This window comes from Penaeus chinensis, chromosome 39 (genome assembly GCF_019202785.1).
Source record: "Penaeus chinensis breed Huanghai No. 1 chromosome 39, ASM1920278v2, whole genome shotgun sequence".
Classification (NCBI taxonomy): domain Eukaryota; kingdom Metazoa; phylum Arthropoda; class Malacostraca; order Decapoda; family Penaeidae; genus Penaeus; species Penaeus chinensis.
In genome coordinates this window covers 20,327,453-20,344,952 of record NC_061857.1, presented here as the reverse complement: position 1 = coordinate 20,344,952, position 17,500 = coordinate 20,327,453, and positions in this window count along the sequence as shown.

Below are 17,500 nucleotides of genomic sequence, written 5' to 3'. Positions count from 1 at the left end.
GGATTCGTTTTGAAAAGGTACAGGTCCTCTCCTTCCTCACTGAGGTGAAACAACCTTTGGATGGTTGCTTCAGAGGGATGAAAGGAACTGCCTGGTAAAAGTGCAAGACTCCTCTTCTCTCACTGCGAAGAAACAGCCTTTGGGAGGCTGTTTCAGAGGGAAGAGGGATCCACTTTGAAAAAGTACAGGTACCCTCCTTCCTCACTGTGGTGAAACAACCTTTGGGTGGTTGTTTCAGAGGAATAAGCAGAACCTCCTGAGAAAAGTGTAAGAGCTCCCTCCCTCACTAAGGTGAAGCAACCTTTGGGTAGCTGCTTCAGAGGGCTGAGCAAAAGGGCTCCAAACAATGTCTTGTAGGTGGAAGGGCATCCCCTCTGGTCTCTCCCCAGGGGTTTACACCTACCCACGCGTTTGCCGTGCGTGGCAGCCTTGTGCGCTGTGGAGACGGGAGTCCTGGAGGTTGTGCGATGCCGTGAACGAGTACGCCCCGTGGCTAGCAACACGCCTCTTTGGTCCTTTATTCCAGCAAGACAGGCGGCCTGATCCCGGCCCGGTCACGGTCAATCGGCTGGTCTAGGCTAGGGTCAAGCAGTCATGCCGCCATTGGCACTCACAATGGTCCGTGAGCTCCGTCACAATGGCTATTGGCTGTGTATATCCTCTCATTACTCCTGTTGCTGTTAGACACTGGTTCTGACTCTCAGCTTCCCCTTGTTAGACTCCGTGGTGGGTGGGGGCGTGAGAGGATGAAGCACTGACCACTATATGGAAATAAAATAACAAACACCCCCAACAGACTGATACAAATGTTGACAAACCACGCAAGGCCCAGACCACGGCAGTCACCACGAAGCCATATGTGCCTTCTGGTGGCAAAAGAAAGCCCCATGCACAGGATGACACTATCACCCCTGCTGCTAAGGTGGACAAGACCGAAGCCAATGGGTCTGTCCACCGAATAGTCAGACATCTTGACTCGCGAGCTGGCCTCTCTAGGCCAACAGCTAAGCCAGGGAGGCCCCTGAGTTCTCAGACGGCCTCCCCGATTGAGAGGCGAGAGCAGGCTGAACCAGCCGCATCAGCTGCTGCCCCCACAAACAAGCCCGAAAGCCGAAAGGGCGGCCCGAAGCGTCGGGATCCCCTAAACGCTTCGCTCAGTTTAAAGTGCCAGCTAAACCCGAAGGCTTCGACAATGCCTACCAATTGGTCAGGGCATTGGAGTTCCAACGGAAAATCCGGTTGTCGATCCGGGTCGCCCGAGATCAGGGCATGATCATAATGCCCAAAGATCAAGCTATCCTGAATTTCCTCCAGGAAACGAAGGAGCTACCAGATGGGAGGAAAGTGAATCTTTCCCCACTAAGTTCCGAGGAAAAAAAAGCCAAGATGGTGCTACTTGGCTTCTCAGTCTCGTATGATGTGGAGCTGATCGCTTCACACCCACAGGTCGTGCAGGCTTCCCGAATGTCGAAGGGGAAGACTCCAACCAGGCAAGTCCTGGTGACCATGAAAGGTGCCCCAACCACTACCATTGATCTGGGTAACTGGGGCAGCTACAACCTTCAAAGGTATGTGCCAGAACCACTTCGGTGTTTCAAGTGCCAGAAATACGGTCACCACCAGGCTAACTGTACAGCCAAGCCTAAATGTGGTGTCTGTAGCAAAGCACACAACACAGAGGTATGCCTTAAGGCATACAAAGAGGAAAAGAGGGACACAACAGCCAAATGTTCCAACTGTGCCAAAAAGCATCACGCCTGGAGCCTGACTTGCTCTGTCAGGAAAGAGGCGGCCCTCAGACGACAAGAGGTTGCTCAAAAGCGACCAGACTTTGTTCCTGCCCCACCGGGTACCCACGTCTGGGGAAGGAACAAAAGCGAAAAGGCCTCCAGACCTCCTAAGAGCAAGGAAGCCGCCCCCCAGCCGACACCGGATGTCTCCAACAAAAAGGAGTTTCCGACAATGCCAAAGGTGCAGAAAAAGAACCTAAAGAAAAAAGGTTCTAAAAGCACCACAAAAACCTCCCCAACAGATGATCATCTCCTCTTTGACGAAGACGGTATGACTCTCCTGTTGACTGCTGTTGTCTCAGCAGTAGCAACAGCCCTGGAGAGGTCGTGTGAGGAGGCTGACAAGGCAGTTTCGGTCGCCATGACGGCAATGACCCAGACTGTCGCAGCCCTGAAGGGAAGAAAGCTGGATAGAGCAAAGCCAGCCCCACCCTCACCCCAGGACGAGACTCCCCTCCCCACTCCAAACCAGTCCATGCCTTCACAGGCAGAGCCAAAACAGGCTGAATCTGTGCAGCAAGAGCCAGATCACGCTAACCTTGCCCAGGCAAGGCCAGCCAAGAAAAAGCCTGAGAGAAAAGCCAAACCAACCAAAGTCAGAGCTACCAAAGGCCCTCCAGCCCCCAGTGGACTCAAGGATAGCCAGACAACAGACGAGGAGCCCTCAACCAGCGAGGACCTCGCAATGGAGTTGTCAGACTCCGACGATGTCTCTGATGTAACTATCACTGAGTAACATCATGACACACCATCTAAGCATCCTACAGTGGATCATCAATAGCTTCTCTGCAAAAAAAGGAACATTGACATTAACAGTGGACACTGTTCGCTTCTCAGGGTATCATGTCTTCACATTGCCACGAACACCTGGCAAGAGAGGCTTGATCACCCTTGTGAGAGCAACAATCCCCTGCTCCGGAATAGCTGATGCATCACACTGTGGAGACAATGTTGAATCCCTTGCCGTCGAGGTTCACCTGGCCGGGGGGCCCCTCAAACTGTACATGTACAGCCGGCCAGGCTGTAGAAGCTTAGACATCAGCCAGGTCTGTGCTTCTGCTGCACACGACCGAGTGATCATAGGGGGAGACTTCAATGCACACCACCCCATCCTGGCTCCCTGCCGGGCACCGGATGCGGTCGGCTATCACATAGCCGACGTGCTAGAGACATTCCCTGAGATCGCTCTCCTCAACACCCAAGAGCCAACGCATGTCAGAGGAGGGGTCCTAGACCTCACCCTGGCCACTGCGACTCTGGTGGGGAGGATTGGCTGGCGTGTCGATGAGACCGTCACAAGTGACCATTACGGCACTATAACTACCCTCATGGATGCTGGCCCAGCCGAGATCCTAAGACCGAATCCAAGATGGAAAACAGACAAGGCCAACTGGCAGGCGTTTCAAAACGCCTTGGCCCTCTGTCTGAGATGCAATGATCCCCAACAAAGCGAAAATGTGGAAGTGCTCGAAGCTAGCCTGCTAAACGCCATTAATGAAGCAGCCTCACAGACCATACCCAAAACTTGGCCTGGGTCCAGGTGTCTTAAAGACGCTTGGTACTTCAACGACGAGATCAGGGAGGTCAACCACAGGGTGTTTCAATAAATCCGACTTTTTCAGAATCATTCAGCAAGTTGCTAAACAGGCGCCTACTATGCTTAAATGACGACATGCAAAATATTAGACAAATCAAAAAATATCTGGCCTGGCTGTGACCCGCATGACCCACGGAAGGGCATTTCGGTTCATCCGAAATTATGGCAGAATCAAACATAGGGTAACTTAGGTCATTGCGAATGATTCCTGGGGACTTCCGTAAAGATTCCCAGTCACTATGCATTTCCATATAAACTTGTGCTACCTTACTCGCTCGCCTATATTGTGGTGACGATCTCGTCAGTGGCAATATAGCACTTCGACGTGGTGGTTTGCGCAGTGCCGATGCCCATATACTGAAAGAGTTTGGTACCATTGATGTTTTGCCACCTAGACCACTGACGAAGAGTGACATTCTTGCTCGATACTGTGCCTTAAAAGGACATGGTAACCAGACACTAAAAGGATGCTCATAAGATAGCTTGCCATGCAATAATTTGACTATTACGGAATCTCAGATTTTATCCAAGTTGCAGGCTGAAATTGCTGTGCTGTATAGCAAATTCGGCATTAAGACAATATCACCTTGGTATATGACAGAAAAAATAAAGAAAATAAAGAAAGAGTACTACGACTCCATCAGAAATGTAACACTGAAGACAAAATTCTCGAAAACTGTGATTGCGTCATTCAAGGCAAAGAAACAACCCCGTGTTGATTATCAGGCGCAAAGACGGGAATTTAACAGACTGAAATGGAGGCAGACCAACAATGCAGAAGTCCCATTTATATGCAACAGTGAAGATATTGCAGAAATGTCTTTTGCCAGTTGGTGTCAGGTGGCTGGGATTTTTTTGTACCCTCCTACACATCTGCCTGACCATTGATACCATATTGCCCAAGCTGGAAGGAGTTTGTGATGGTGATTTGCCCAATAAATTTAAGATTGGAATAAAGAACAACACCATAAAGTGTCTGAAAGCACTGAAAAAAATCCAAGAACAATCAGAAGTATTTTTGAAAGTTAATTTCATGTGCTGGCGTTCTGCTGTGAACAGCAATGGAATGACTCTTTTCAGAACTGCTATTGAAACTTCAAGGAGGTATGCCAAGATTGGCTGTGAATTGGCTTTCCTAGCAGCTACTTCTCGTCCATCAACAAACATCTGTATAATGCAGATGGTACACTTCTTCCCTTGGCTGTTGATCATGATTACGTCGATGAAGTTGCAAAGATCTTGAAAAGAGTAATTCGTGAAAAATGGCATAACACACCAGCCTTATTCAAAAATAAGGAGAAGCACAATTTCACTGCAGAAAAACTGTGTAATCTGAGTGTGAAAGATTTCATTTCCCAACATCTGACCACAGATATGAGGTTTGCATACTTGGCCTATGTTATGCATGAAATCAATATGTAGAAACCCAAAAGTTCATTAATACCTGGCCATAATCAAAACTGTGAAAGACTGATTGGAGACATGAAAAAACGTGAAGACGTAAACAGAATTGTTGTTGTAACAGAAACTAGAGAACGGCGCAGTCGGAGATATGGCAATGTAAACAAAGGAGTAGAATGAACATTATATTGTATGCAATATATAATGTTCCAAATAAAATCATTACTAGAATCCTTTCCTTTTATAGCCTCTTGTTAAATAGAATATGTTACTTCAAATAATTTAAGCGAAGTGAGAAGTCCGAGAGCCAAAGCATGCTCTCGGCGACCCAAGCCCGATTCGGTGGGAGAGAACACAAAGTAAAGAGAAGTCAAGTTGAAAAATTAGTCTTATGGCAATTACAGAACTTTATACAATATTAATTTATAATATAAATAATTTTGATGCAAAAATATTAATGAAAAGTATAATATTGAGGTATTTTAAAAATAAAATAGGTATACCGACAACAGAAAACGAGGCGTTATTTGGCATTCGAAGCGGTGTCTAAATCATAATTTTATCAAAACTTTCAATTGAAAATAGAGAATGCGAGATATTCTTTGATTTTAATAAAAAATACATTTCCAAACTCAGAAAATTCATAGGCGCCTATTTGTTAACTTGCCCCCGGGATTCGTACAAATTTTAGAAAATCGACAATTATTGAAACACCCTAGTGAACATGTGCCGAAAACGTTTCCGAAGGCTGGAATGGTGTGAGTCCTTTGACCACCAAACCACCCTTTCAGAGCTGTGGCAACGAGTCAAGCGAGCTACCAGCCGCTCAGCCCCGAGGTGCACCCATCACGACCCCCAAGCAGAGGCTAACAGACTGGCGCACGAGTTCTCTGCGAGAAAGAGCAGGAACAGTCTGCCAGTCGAGCTGAGGGCAAGACAAGAGCGTCTACAGCAAGACAGACATGCTCAGATCAGAGAAAGGGCAGCCGAACCCGATAACTCAGACGTTATCTTTTCTCTGAGGGAACTAAGGAAAACCTATAAATCCAGTTCCAAGACAGCCCCGGGCTCTGGTGGGATCTCGTACCCCATTATCTCCCACTTAGGGCTAGCAGGTGAGCATGCACTCTTGCAACTCATCAACAAGTTCTGGGAAACTTCCACTCTACCCCAGAGTTGGAAGAGGGCTACCATAGTTCCCGTCCCAAAACCAAAGGAGCTGGGGAAGTACCGCCCCATCTCTCTGCTCAGCTGCCTGGCCAAGACGGCCGAGAGGATGGTACTAAACCGGCTCCAATGGAAAATGGGTCCCCCGCACGAACACCTCTACAGGTTCACAAGGGGCATGGGAAGAGCACACAGCATAGCCATGCTCTTAAGCACAATCAGCAAGGGCCCAGCTGTGGTGGTATTCCTTGGCCTGGAGAAGGCTTTTGAACTGGCAAGTCCACTTGCCATTCAGGAAAGCCTGATCCAGAAGGGAATCAGAGGAAAGCTCTTGGCTTGGATAGGTGACTACTTCAGGAACAGGACTGCCAACATCAAATTCCAGGGTCACCTATCGCAGCACATGCCGCTCGAAAATGGAACGCCACAGGTTAGGGTTCTCAGTCCAGCCCTATTTAACACCTTAATGTCCTGCATCCTCAACATAAACCTCCCGGTGGGGTGCAAGATCATCTCGTATGCAGACGATCTCGCTATCACCTCCACTGGTCCACGCAGCCAGAATAAAGCCCAGCGTTGTCTGGACCTCGTGTCAGAGGAGTGTTGTAGGACAGGACTAAAGATCTCTGCAGCCAAATCCAAAGCCATGGCTCTGAGACAGAAAGTCCGAGGCACAAGACTGAAAATCCAGGGAGTGGAATTAGAATGGGTCCAGGACTACCTATACCTTGGGGTAAGGATAGACCAGACCCTCTCCTTCCAGAAGGAGGTCCAGTACCTGGTTGACCGAACCAAAGCAAGACTGAGAACAATGACTGGGAGACGCATAGGGGCCAGACACAAAGTACTAAGATCATTCTATGTACATGCTGTCTGGCCCATTGTGGACTAAGCCTCAGTCGCTCTAATTGCCGCAAAGAAAAAGCACACAGACAAATTAGAGACAGTCCAAAATCAAGCTGCCAGGATCATTCTGGGTGCCCCGAGGTAGACGAAGGTCCTCAACCTCCTGATGGAGGCAAACCTTCTCCCCCTGGACTCACGAATCGATCTAATGGCAACACAATTCCTGTCAAAGGTCATCCAGGCTCCCAGGAACACAAGCCTAAGACAAAAATTAGTCAGACGCCTCGAACAAGACAACGAGCTCTTTGCAAACAACTCCTGGCTGTCTCACACAGCCAGGGTGTTGATACGCCATCAGCTCAAAGAACTTCTTGCTAAGGGCATGGACTCCCCCCACCCCGACTTTGCCGAAGCCCCGCCGTGGGCACTGAGCCTGATAGAGTTCAACATAATGAGCCTGTCAATGAAAAAGAGCCTATACCCCATGCCTAGCCTAAAGGCAGAATCCCAGAGGATCATTACAGCCATCACTCCTCCGGGTAGTAGAACATACTACACAGATGGATCGGTCGATCCCTTGAGCCACACTGCAGGAGCCGGCTTTGCAGCAAGGGACGCCACGCGATCCATGAGGGTAACAGACAACGCCTCCTCGCTACAGACAGAGGCAGTTGCAATCATGGGAGCCCTAGGCCATACGTCCCTAAGGGAAGGACACGTGGTCATACACACAGACTCCAGGGCAGCCATTGACTGTCTTCAGCACAGCTCACCCACTGACAACATCTACCTACTAACCATGATTCTCACAGAGAATTCTTGCTCAGGGTAGAAGAATTATCATCAACTGGGTCCTAAGCCACATCGGCATCAGAGGGAACGAGCTTGCTGACAAACTAGCCGTCGCTGGCAGGGGTATTCCCCCAAATCCCATGACGATAAAACCGAGCCAAAAATTACTCAAGGAGAAGTGTGCCTTGGTCGGTCGTACCTTCCTACGGCAGCTCCACAGAGAGGAAACGAGAACCTCCCCCTCGGCCAGCTGGTACTCAGACGCCACAGGCTATGAACCACTGGCACTCTCTGAAGTAAGCAACAGAGGTACCGAAGTCATTCTTCACAGAATGCGCCTAGGTTACCACTGTGCATGGCAGATTATCCCAACAATCAAACGCGATGAAAGGTGCTGCAAGCACTGCGGCGAGCCGAACGCCACACTAGTCCACTACTTAGAAATTTGTGACCATACACAATTCCTGAGACAGGGACCGCCTACAACAGCCGCCGTGCTGGTAAAGAGACTATGCGATATGCTTACACCATGGCGGCAGGAGCGCCTGCTGGCAATCCCGCCGCCACGGTAAGCACCGAGTGTCAGACAATTAAATGAGACAGCCGTAAAAAGCTGACGCCCGGGCGAAGCTAGAACTTCGCAAATCATAAAGAGGAAGAAAATTTAGTAGTTGTCCCGTGACTTTGACGTGTGCGCTTCCTTCCGCCATGTGACCTTGCCTGCTCCGCTGAATCCTCTCCCTTTTGTTTGTACATATCCTGTGTTTGTTTAGTGTATTTTAGTGCCCTTAGCATTAAAACCTTGTGTATGTTTCCTCTGGTGTGTTTCCGTTGACCTGACCGCTCTGATTCCTTAAAACGAACCCTGACATTGGCGACCTTGCCAGGATCAGACGGTCTGGAAAACGGCACCATGAGGAACTACGTGCAGGAGATGCTGGGCCTTGAAGGCATGGCCTTCTTACACTACATTCAGGAGCAGGAGAGGATCAGATGCGAGCAGCTGGCTCTCTACTACCGGAAACGGGAGGAGCAGAGGCAGCTGTGGGAAGAGCAGCGTCGCAGGAACCGCGAGGAGAAAAGACGCCGGAAAACAAAGCATGCGCTGTGGAGGAACGTGGGCCCCCTGTTTTGGCCTTGCTCTGACCCTCCTTGTGCAAGGGAGCACGTCGTCCGGGCAACTCAGTTGAAACTCCCGGGAGTAGAACGCTGGCCAGAGGAGCGACTGACCACGGAGTCGCCTATGGACACGATCCGTCTGCTCAAGGAACCGTCGCAGCGGAAAACCTGCTGGCAAGACGGACGAAAGCGGGGGAGACTCTCGGGGAACGGCCGTCGGAAGAGGCAGGCACGGTCGAGAAAGCCTCGGTCAACGGCGAATTACACGCCAGAGGAAGCGACTGCAGCGGAACTGAAGTCAGAGGAGCTGACCGCCCTTGCATGTCCGCTTGTGCAACTAGTGGGTGCGGGATGTGCACCCGAACGACCAGTTGGCGTGGGATGCCCGCCCAATGGTATCGGTCCATCGGAGGAGCTGCCTGCCGTGGACACACCGGAAGAGCTGGTTGCCGAGGACGCGCCGAAGGAGCTGTCTGCCAGAGACGCGCCGGAGGAACAGCTGGTGGGTGCAGAATTTGCGTCCGAACGACCAGCTAGTTTGGGATACTCGCCCAAGAATCTGGTGGGTACCGGTCTGCCGGAGGAGCTGCCTGTTGTGGACGCACCGGAGGAGCTGTCTGCCAGGGACGCGCCGGAGGAGCTGTCTGCCAGGTACGCGCCGGAGGAAAAGCTGGTGGGTGCAGGATTTGCGCCCGAACGACCAGCTAGCTTGGGATTCCCGCCCAAGGATCCGGTGGGCATCGGTCTGCCGGAGGAGCTGTCTGTTAAGGACGCTCCGGAGGTACAGCTGGTGGGTGCAGGATTTGCGCCCGAACGACCAGCTTGCTTGGGATACCCGCCCAAGGAATTGGTGGGTACCGGTCTGCCGGAGGACCTACCTGCCGAGGACGCTCCGGAGGAACCGCCTCCAGAAGACGAACCGGAGCAGCAACTGGTGGGTGCGGGACCATATATATATATATATATATATATATATATATATATATATATATATATATATATATATATATATATATATATATATGTATATATATATATATATATATATATATATATATATATATATATATATATATATATATATATATATATATATGCGTGTGTGTGTGTGTGTGTGTGGATATATATATATATATAAATTATATATATATATATATTTTTTTTTATTTAAATATGAATATATATATATAAATATAAATATATACTTATATATATATTCATATATATATATATATATATATATATATATATATATATATATATATATATTCATATATATATATATATTCATATATATATATATATATATATATATTCATATATATATATATATATATATATATATATATATATATATATATATTCATATATATATATATATATATATATATATATATATATATATATATATTCATATATTTATATATATCATAAAAAATATATATAAATATATGTTTATATATTTATATATATATTTATATATTTATATATATATATATATTCATATATATGTATTTATATATATGTATATATATGTATATATATGTATATGTATATATATGTATAATTATTTATGATTTATATATGTATTTATATACGTATTTATATATGTAATCATATATGTATATATATATATTTATATATATATTTATATATATATATATATTTATATATATATTTATATATATTCATATATATTTTTATATATTTCTATATGTATATATATATATATGTATATATATTCATATATATATGTATATATATATATATATATATATTTATATGTATATATGTTTATTTATTTATATATATATATTTATATATATATTTATATATATATATACATTTATATATACTTATATATATTTATACGTATGTGTATATATATGTATTTTTATATATTTATACGTATGTGTATATATATGTATTTTTATATATGTATTTATATATATTTGTATATATGTATTTGTATATATATATATACATATATATATGTATAATTAAATATATATGTATTGATATATAAATATATGTATATACATATATATATATATATATATATATATATATATATATATATATATGTATATATATATGTATATATTATATATATATATATATATATATATATATTTATATTTATATTTACATTTATATTTATATTTACATTTATATTCATAATTACATGTATATTTATATTTACAATTACATTTATATTTATATTGATATATATATATTTATATTTGCATTTATATTTATATATATATATTTATATTAACATTTATATTTATATTCATTTATATTTTTTTATTTATATTCATATTTATATTTACATTTGCATATACATTTATATTTACATTTATATTTATAATTATATTTATAATTTATGTTTATGTTCATATTTATATTTATATTTCATATTTACATTTTATATTCATTTTCTATATTTATATTTTATATTCATATTCTGTATTTATATTTTATATTGATACTTTATATTGATATTTTTTATTTATATTTTATATATATAATTTCTGTTTCTATTTTTTATTTATATTTTATATTTATATTTCATATTTACATTCTATATTTATATTTCATATTTATATATTACATTTTATATATTTATCTTATATATATATACTTTATATTTATATTTTTTATTCATACTTTATATTTACGGTTAATATTCAAATTTTATATTCTATATGTATATTCTAATTTATATTTTATATTTAGATATTATATTTATATTTTGTATTTTCATTTTATATTTATATTTTGTTTATACTTTAAATTTATATTCGAATTTAAATTTTATATTTAAATTTTAATTTTAATTTTGATTTATATTTAATTTCAAATTTATATTTTTATTGATATGTATATTTTATATATTCTATATATTCTTAAAATTTTATATATTTCATATATTTTATATAATTTATATAATTTAAACATTTTATATATTTTATATAAGTTACATAATTTTTATAATGTATATAATTTATATAATTTATATATTTTATATTTCTATAGTATCTATAATTTATGTGATATATATATTTTATATAATAAAATATTTTTTCAACTTATATAATTTGTATAATTCATATATTTCATATAATTTATATAATTTGAATAATATATATTTTATTTAATTTGTATATTTTATATAGTTTTTGTATTTTGTATAATTTATATATCTTATAATTTATATAATTCATATAATTTATATATTTTATATATTTTATATATATTATAAAATTTATATAATTCATATAATATATATAATGTATACGATTTATGTAATATATAGGATTTATATATTATACATATTTTATATATTTTACATATTTAATTTGTATTATATATTTTATATATTTTAAATAATTTATATAATTCATACAATCTATATATTTTATATATTTTAAATATTTTATATATTTTATATAATTTATATAGTTTATATTAAATATATAATTTGTATATTTTATATATTTCATGTATTTTATATATTTTATATAATTCATATAATTTATATAATCTATATAATTTTTATATTTTGTATATCTATATATTTTAAATATTTTATGTATTTTATATATTTTGTATATTTTATATATCATATATAATTTATATATTTTGTTTATTTTATATATTTTACTTAATTTATATATCATATATATTTTATATATTTAATATATTTGATATAATTTCAATATTCTATATAATTTCTATAATTTGCCTAATTTATATAATCTATATATTTTATATATTATATAAATTGTATATATTTTATATATTTTATATAATTTATATAATTTATATAATTCATATAATTCATATATTTAATATATTTCACATATTGTACATATTTTATATAATTTATATAATTTATAAAATTTACTGATCTATATATTATATATATCATATAATTTATATGTTTATATTATTTATAAATTTGATTTATTTTTTATATGTTATATATCCATATAATTTATATAATTCATAAAATTAATATATATTATATATAATTTATATAGTTTATATAATTCATGTAATTCATATATTGTATTTCTTTCATATAATATATATAATTTATATCATATATATAAATTATATGATATATGTTATTTATATAATTTATACAATTTATTTAATTGATGTATTTTATATATTTTATGTAATTTATATAATATATGTGATTTATATAATTTATATAATTTATACAATTCATATAATTTATACAATTTGTTTAATTTATATAATTAATATAATTTATATAAATTATATATTTCATATAATTTATATAATTTGTATATTTCGTATACTTTATATAATTTATATAATTGATTTATATAGTTTACATATTTTTATGAATTTAATATAATTTACATATTTTAGGTATATTTCTATATTTTATAAATATTTATATTTATCCTTATTTAAACATCTATATTAATATTTATATTTATATTTATATTTACGTTTATATTTATATTTATATTTTTATTTACATTTTTATTTACATTTAAATTTATATTTATATTTATTTATATTTATATATATCAATATTTATAAATATATTTACATTTACATTTACATATATATTTACATTCATATTTGTATTTATATTTATATTCATATTTATGTATTGTATTTTCATTTTATATTTACATTTTATATTTCTTTTTTTTAATTGATATTTTATACTTATGTTTTATATTTCAATTTTATATTCATATTTTATATTTATATTTCATATTTATTTTTTATATATATAATTTCTACTTATATTTTTATTTGTATTTTATTTTTATATTTCATATTTAAATCTGATATTTATATTTATATATTATATTTTTATTTTTATTTTTATTATATATATATATTATATTTTATATTTATATATTATATTTATATTTTATATTCATATTTTATATTGATACTTTATATATATATTTTTATATTTAGATATTATATATAAATTTTATATATTTTATGTTTTGTATAACTTAAATGATTTATATAATTCATATAATTTATATAATTTCTATATCTTATATATTTTATTTAATTTATGTAATTCATAAAATTTATGTATTTTGTATGATTTATGCAATTTATATATTTCATATAATTTCATATATTTCATATAATTTATATATTTTATATAATTTAAATAATGTATATAATTTTATAATTGATATTTATAAAATATTTATATATTCTATGTAATTTAAATATTTCCTATATTTTATATATTGTATATGGTTTATGTAATTTACATAATTCATATAATGTATATGTTTTATAAAATCAATATATTTTATATCATTTATATTTCATATAATTTACTTGTTATATATATATATATATATATATATATATATATATTTCATATAATTCATGTAATTTTTATATTTTATATATTTTATATCATTTATATAATACATAAGTAATATAAATTGTACAATTTATATAAGTTGTATAATTTATATAATTCATATAATAATTATAATTTCATATAATTCTATACATTTTGTATATTTTATATATTATATATATTTTATATATTTCACATATTTTATATAATTTGTGTAATTTATATAATTTACATAATTTTATAACAAACGTAATTTATATATTCTACATAATTGCATATTTCATATAATATATATATCTTATATGAATTATATAATTTGTTTAATTTATATGATTTATAAAATTTATATATTATAAATATTTTACATATTATATATATTCTATATATTTCATATATTTTCTTTATATTTCATACATCTTATATATTTTATATATTTTATATATTTTATATATATCATATATTTTATATTTTATATAAATTTTATATATATTATGTATTTTATATATTTGATATAATTTATACAATTTTTATACTTTATATATTTCATATATTTTATATGATTTATATAATGGATATATTTTTTATATATTATGTTTTATATACTTTATATATTTTATATAATTTATATATTTATATTTGATTTATATAATATATATGATTCCTATTTTTATGTATTTTGTATCATTTATATCATTTATATCATTATATATCATTTATATTATTTATATAATTTATATAATTATATATAATATATATGATTTATATTATATATATCTTTTACATATTTTATATAATTCATATATTTATATATTTTATATAATTACTATAATTTACATGATTGATATAATTTCTATAATTAATATATTCTATATATTCCATATAATTTATATATTTTATATGATTTATATATTTTAAATAATTTATATAATTTATGTAAATTACATAATTCATACAATTTATATATTTTATATAATTTATATAATTTATGTAATATACATAATCCATATATTTAGTATAATTAATGTAATTTATATAATCTATATATTCCATATAATTTATATAATTTATATATTCTATAAAATTTACATAATTTATATTTCATATAATTTATACATTCCATATATTTTACATAGTTTATATAAATTTATATGTTTTATATATTTAATATATTTTATATATTTTATATATTTTATATGATTTATATGTTATGTATGTTTTATATTTTAAATAGTTTATATACTTCATTTGATTTATATATTTTATATTTATATATATATGATATATTTGATATATTTGATATATTTTATATATTTTCTATAATTTATATAACTTGTATAATTTCTATAATTTCTATAATTCATATATATTATATACTTTAAATGTTTTATATATGTCATATGTTTTTCTATATTTTATATATTTTATAGTTTATATTTCATACATATTTTATTATGTTATTATTTCATATATTTTATATATTTTGTATATTTTATATAATCTATATATAATTATATGTTCTATATACTTATATATATTATATGATTTTGTATATTTTATATAATCTATAAAATTCACATATTCTATATATCTTATATATATTATATTTATAATTTTATATATTTATATATTTTATATATTTTTATATATTTATATATTCTATATATTTTATATAATTTATATAATTTATATAATTTATATATTTTATATATTTCATAAATTTCATATATTTCATATATTTCATATATGTATATAATTTATATTATATATATTTTAATATATATATTATGTATATATTATAAATATATATATAATATATATTTATTTATAAATATATGTATTTTTTAATATATATATATTTATAAATTATATAAAATTAAACTAAAAATATCTAATATATTAGAAATTATATATATTTATAAATACATGTATTTATAAATTGTATATTTTTTAAAAATCTATATTTATAAATATATGTTTATTAAAAATAGATGTATATTTTATAAATACATATATATTTATAAAATACATTTATATTTATAAATAATATATCTTTATTTAAATACATATTTTATAAATTATATATTATACATATATTTTATAAATACATATATTTATAAATTAATATTATAATACATATTTATCTACAAATACATATATTATTAAATATATATATATATTTATTTATAAATATATTATCTATAATACATAATTATTATAAATTTTTAATATTATATATTTTAAATATATATATATTTTATAATTTTTATATATCTATGATTATATATATATATATATTTATAGATATTTATATATATTTTATAAATATTTTATATATAATTTATAATATATATATATTTTATAATATATATAATCTATGAATATATATTTATATTTATAGATATTTATATATATATATTTTATATTTTATTTTTTAAATTTATATATATATAATATTTTATATTTATAAATACATATTTTTTATAAATATATTATTAATTTAATAAATATATAATATAATTATAAATACATATATTTATTAATATTTATTATATTATATATATATATATATATATATATTTATAAAATATATATATTATAAAGATATATATATTTATAAAGATATATATATATATATTAATTTATATTATATTATAATATTATATTTTATATTATATATATATTTATAAATAAAATATTATTTGAATATATATATATTATTTATAATATATATAAAAATATATATTTAATAATTATATATATATTTATAATTTATATATATAATATATCTATGATATAATAAATTTATATTTATGATATTATTTTATATATATATTTATAAATATTATATATATAATATTTATAAAATACATATATTTATAAATATATATATATTATATATATAATAATATATATTTTATATATTAATAAATACATTATTTATAAATATTTTTTTTTTTTTTTTTTATTATATTTTTTTATTTTATATTTTTATAAATATATATTTTATAAATTTTTATTTTATATTTTTTTTAATAAAAATTATATATTTATATATATATTTATATTTTATATTATTTTATAAAATTTTAATTTTTTATAAAAAAATAAATGTATTTTATATATATTTTATATATAAAATATATTTTTTTATATATAATTTTTAATTTTATATATATATTTATATAAAATATAAATTTATATTTATATATTTTATATTTTTTTATATTATTAAATTTATATTTATATATATTATTTTATATAATATATTTTTAATTTAAAATTATATTTTTATTTATATATTATAAAATTATTTTTATTTTTTATATATATATAAATTTATATATTTATTTTTTATATATATATATTTTTTTATATATATTTATTTTATAAATTTTTAAA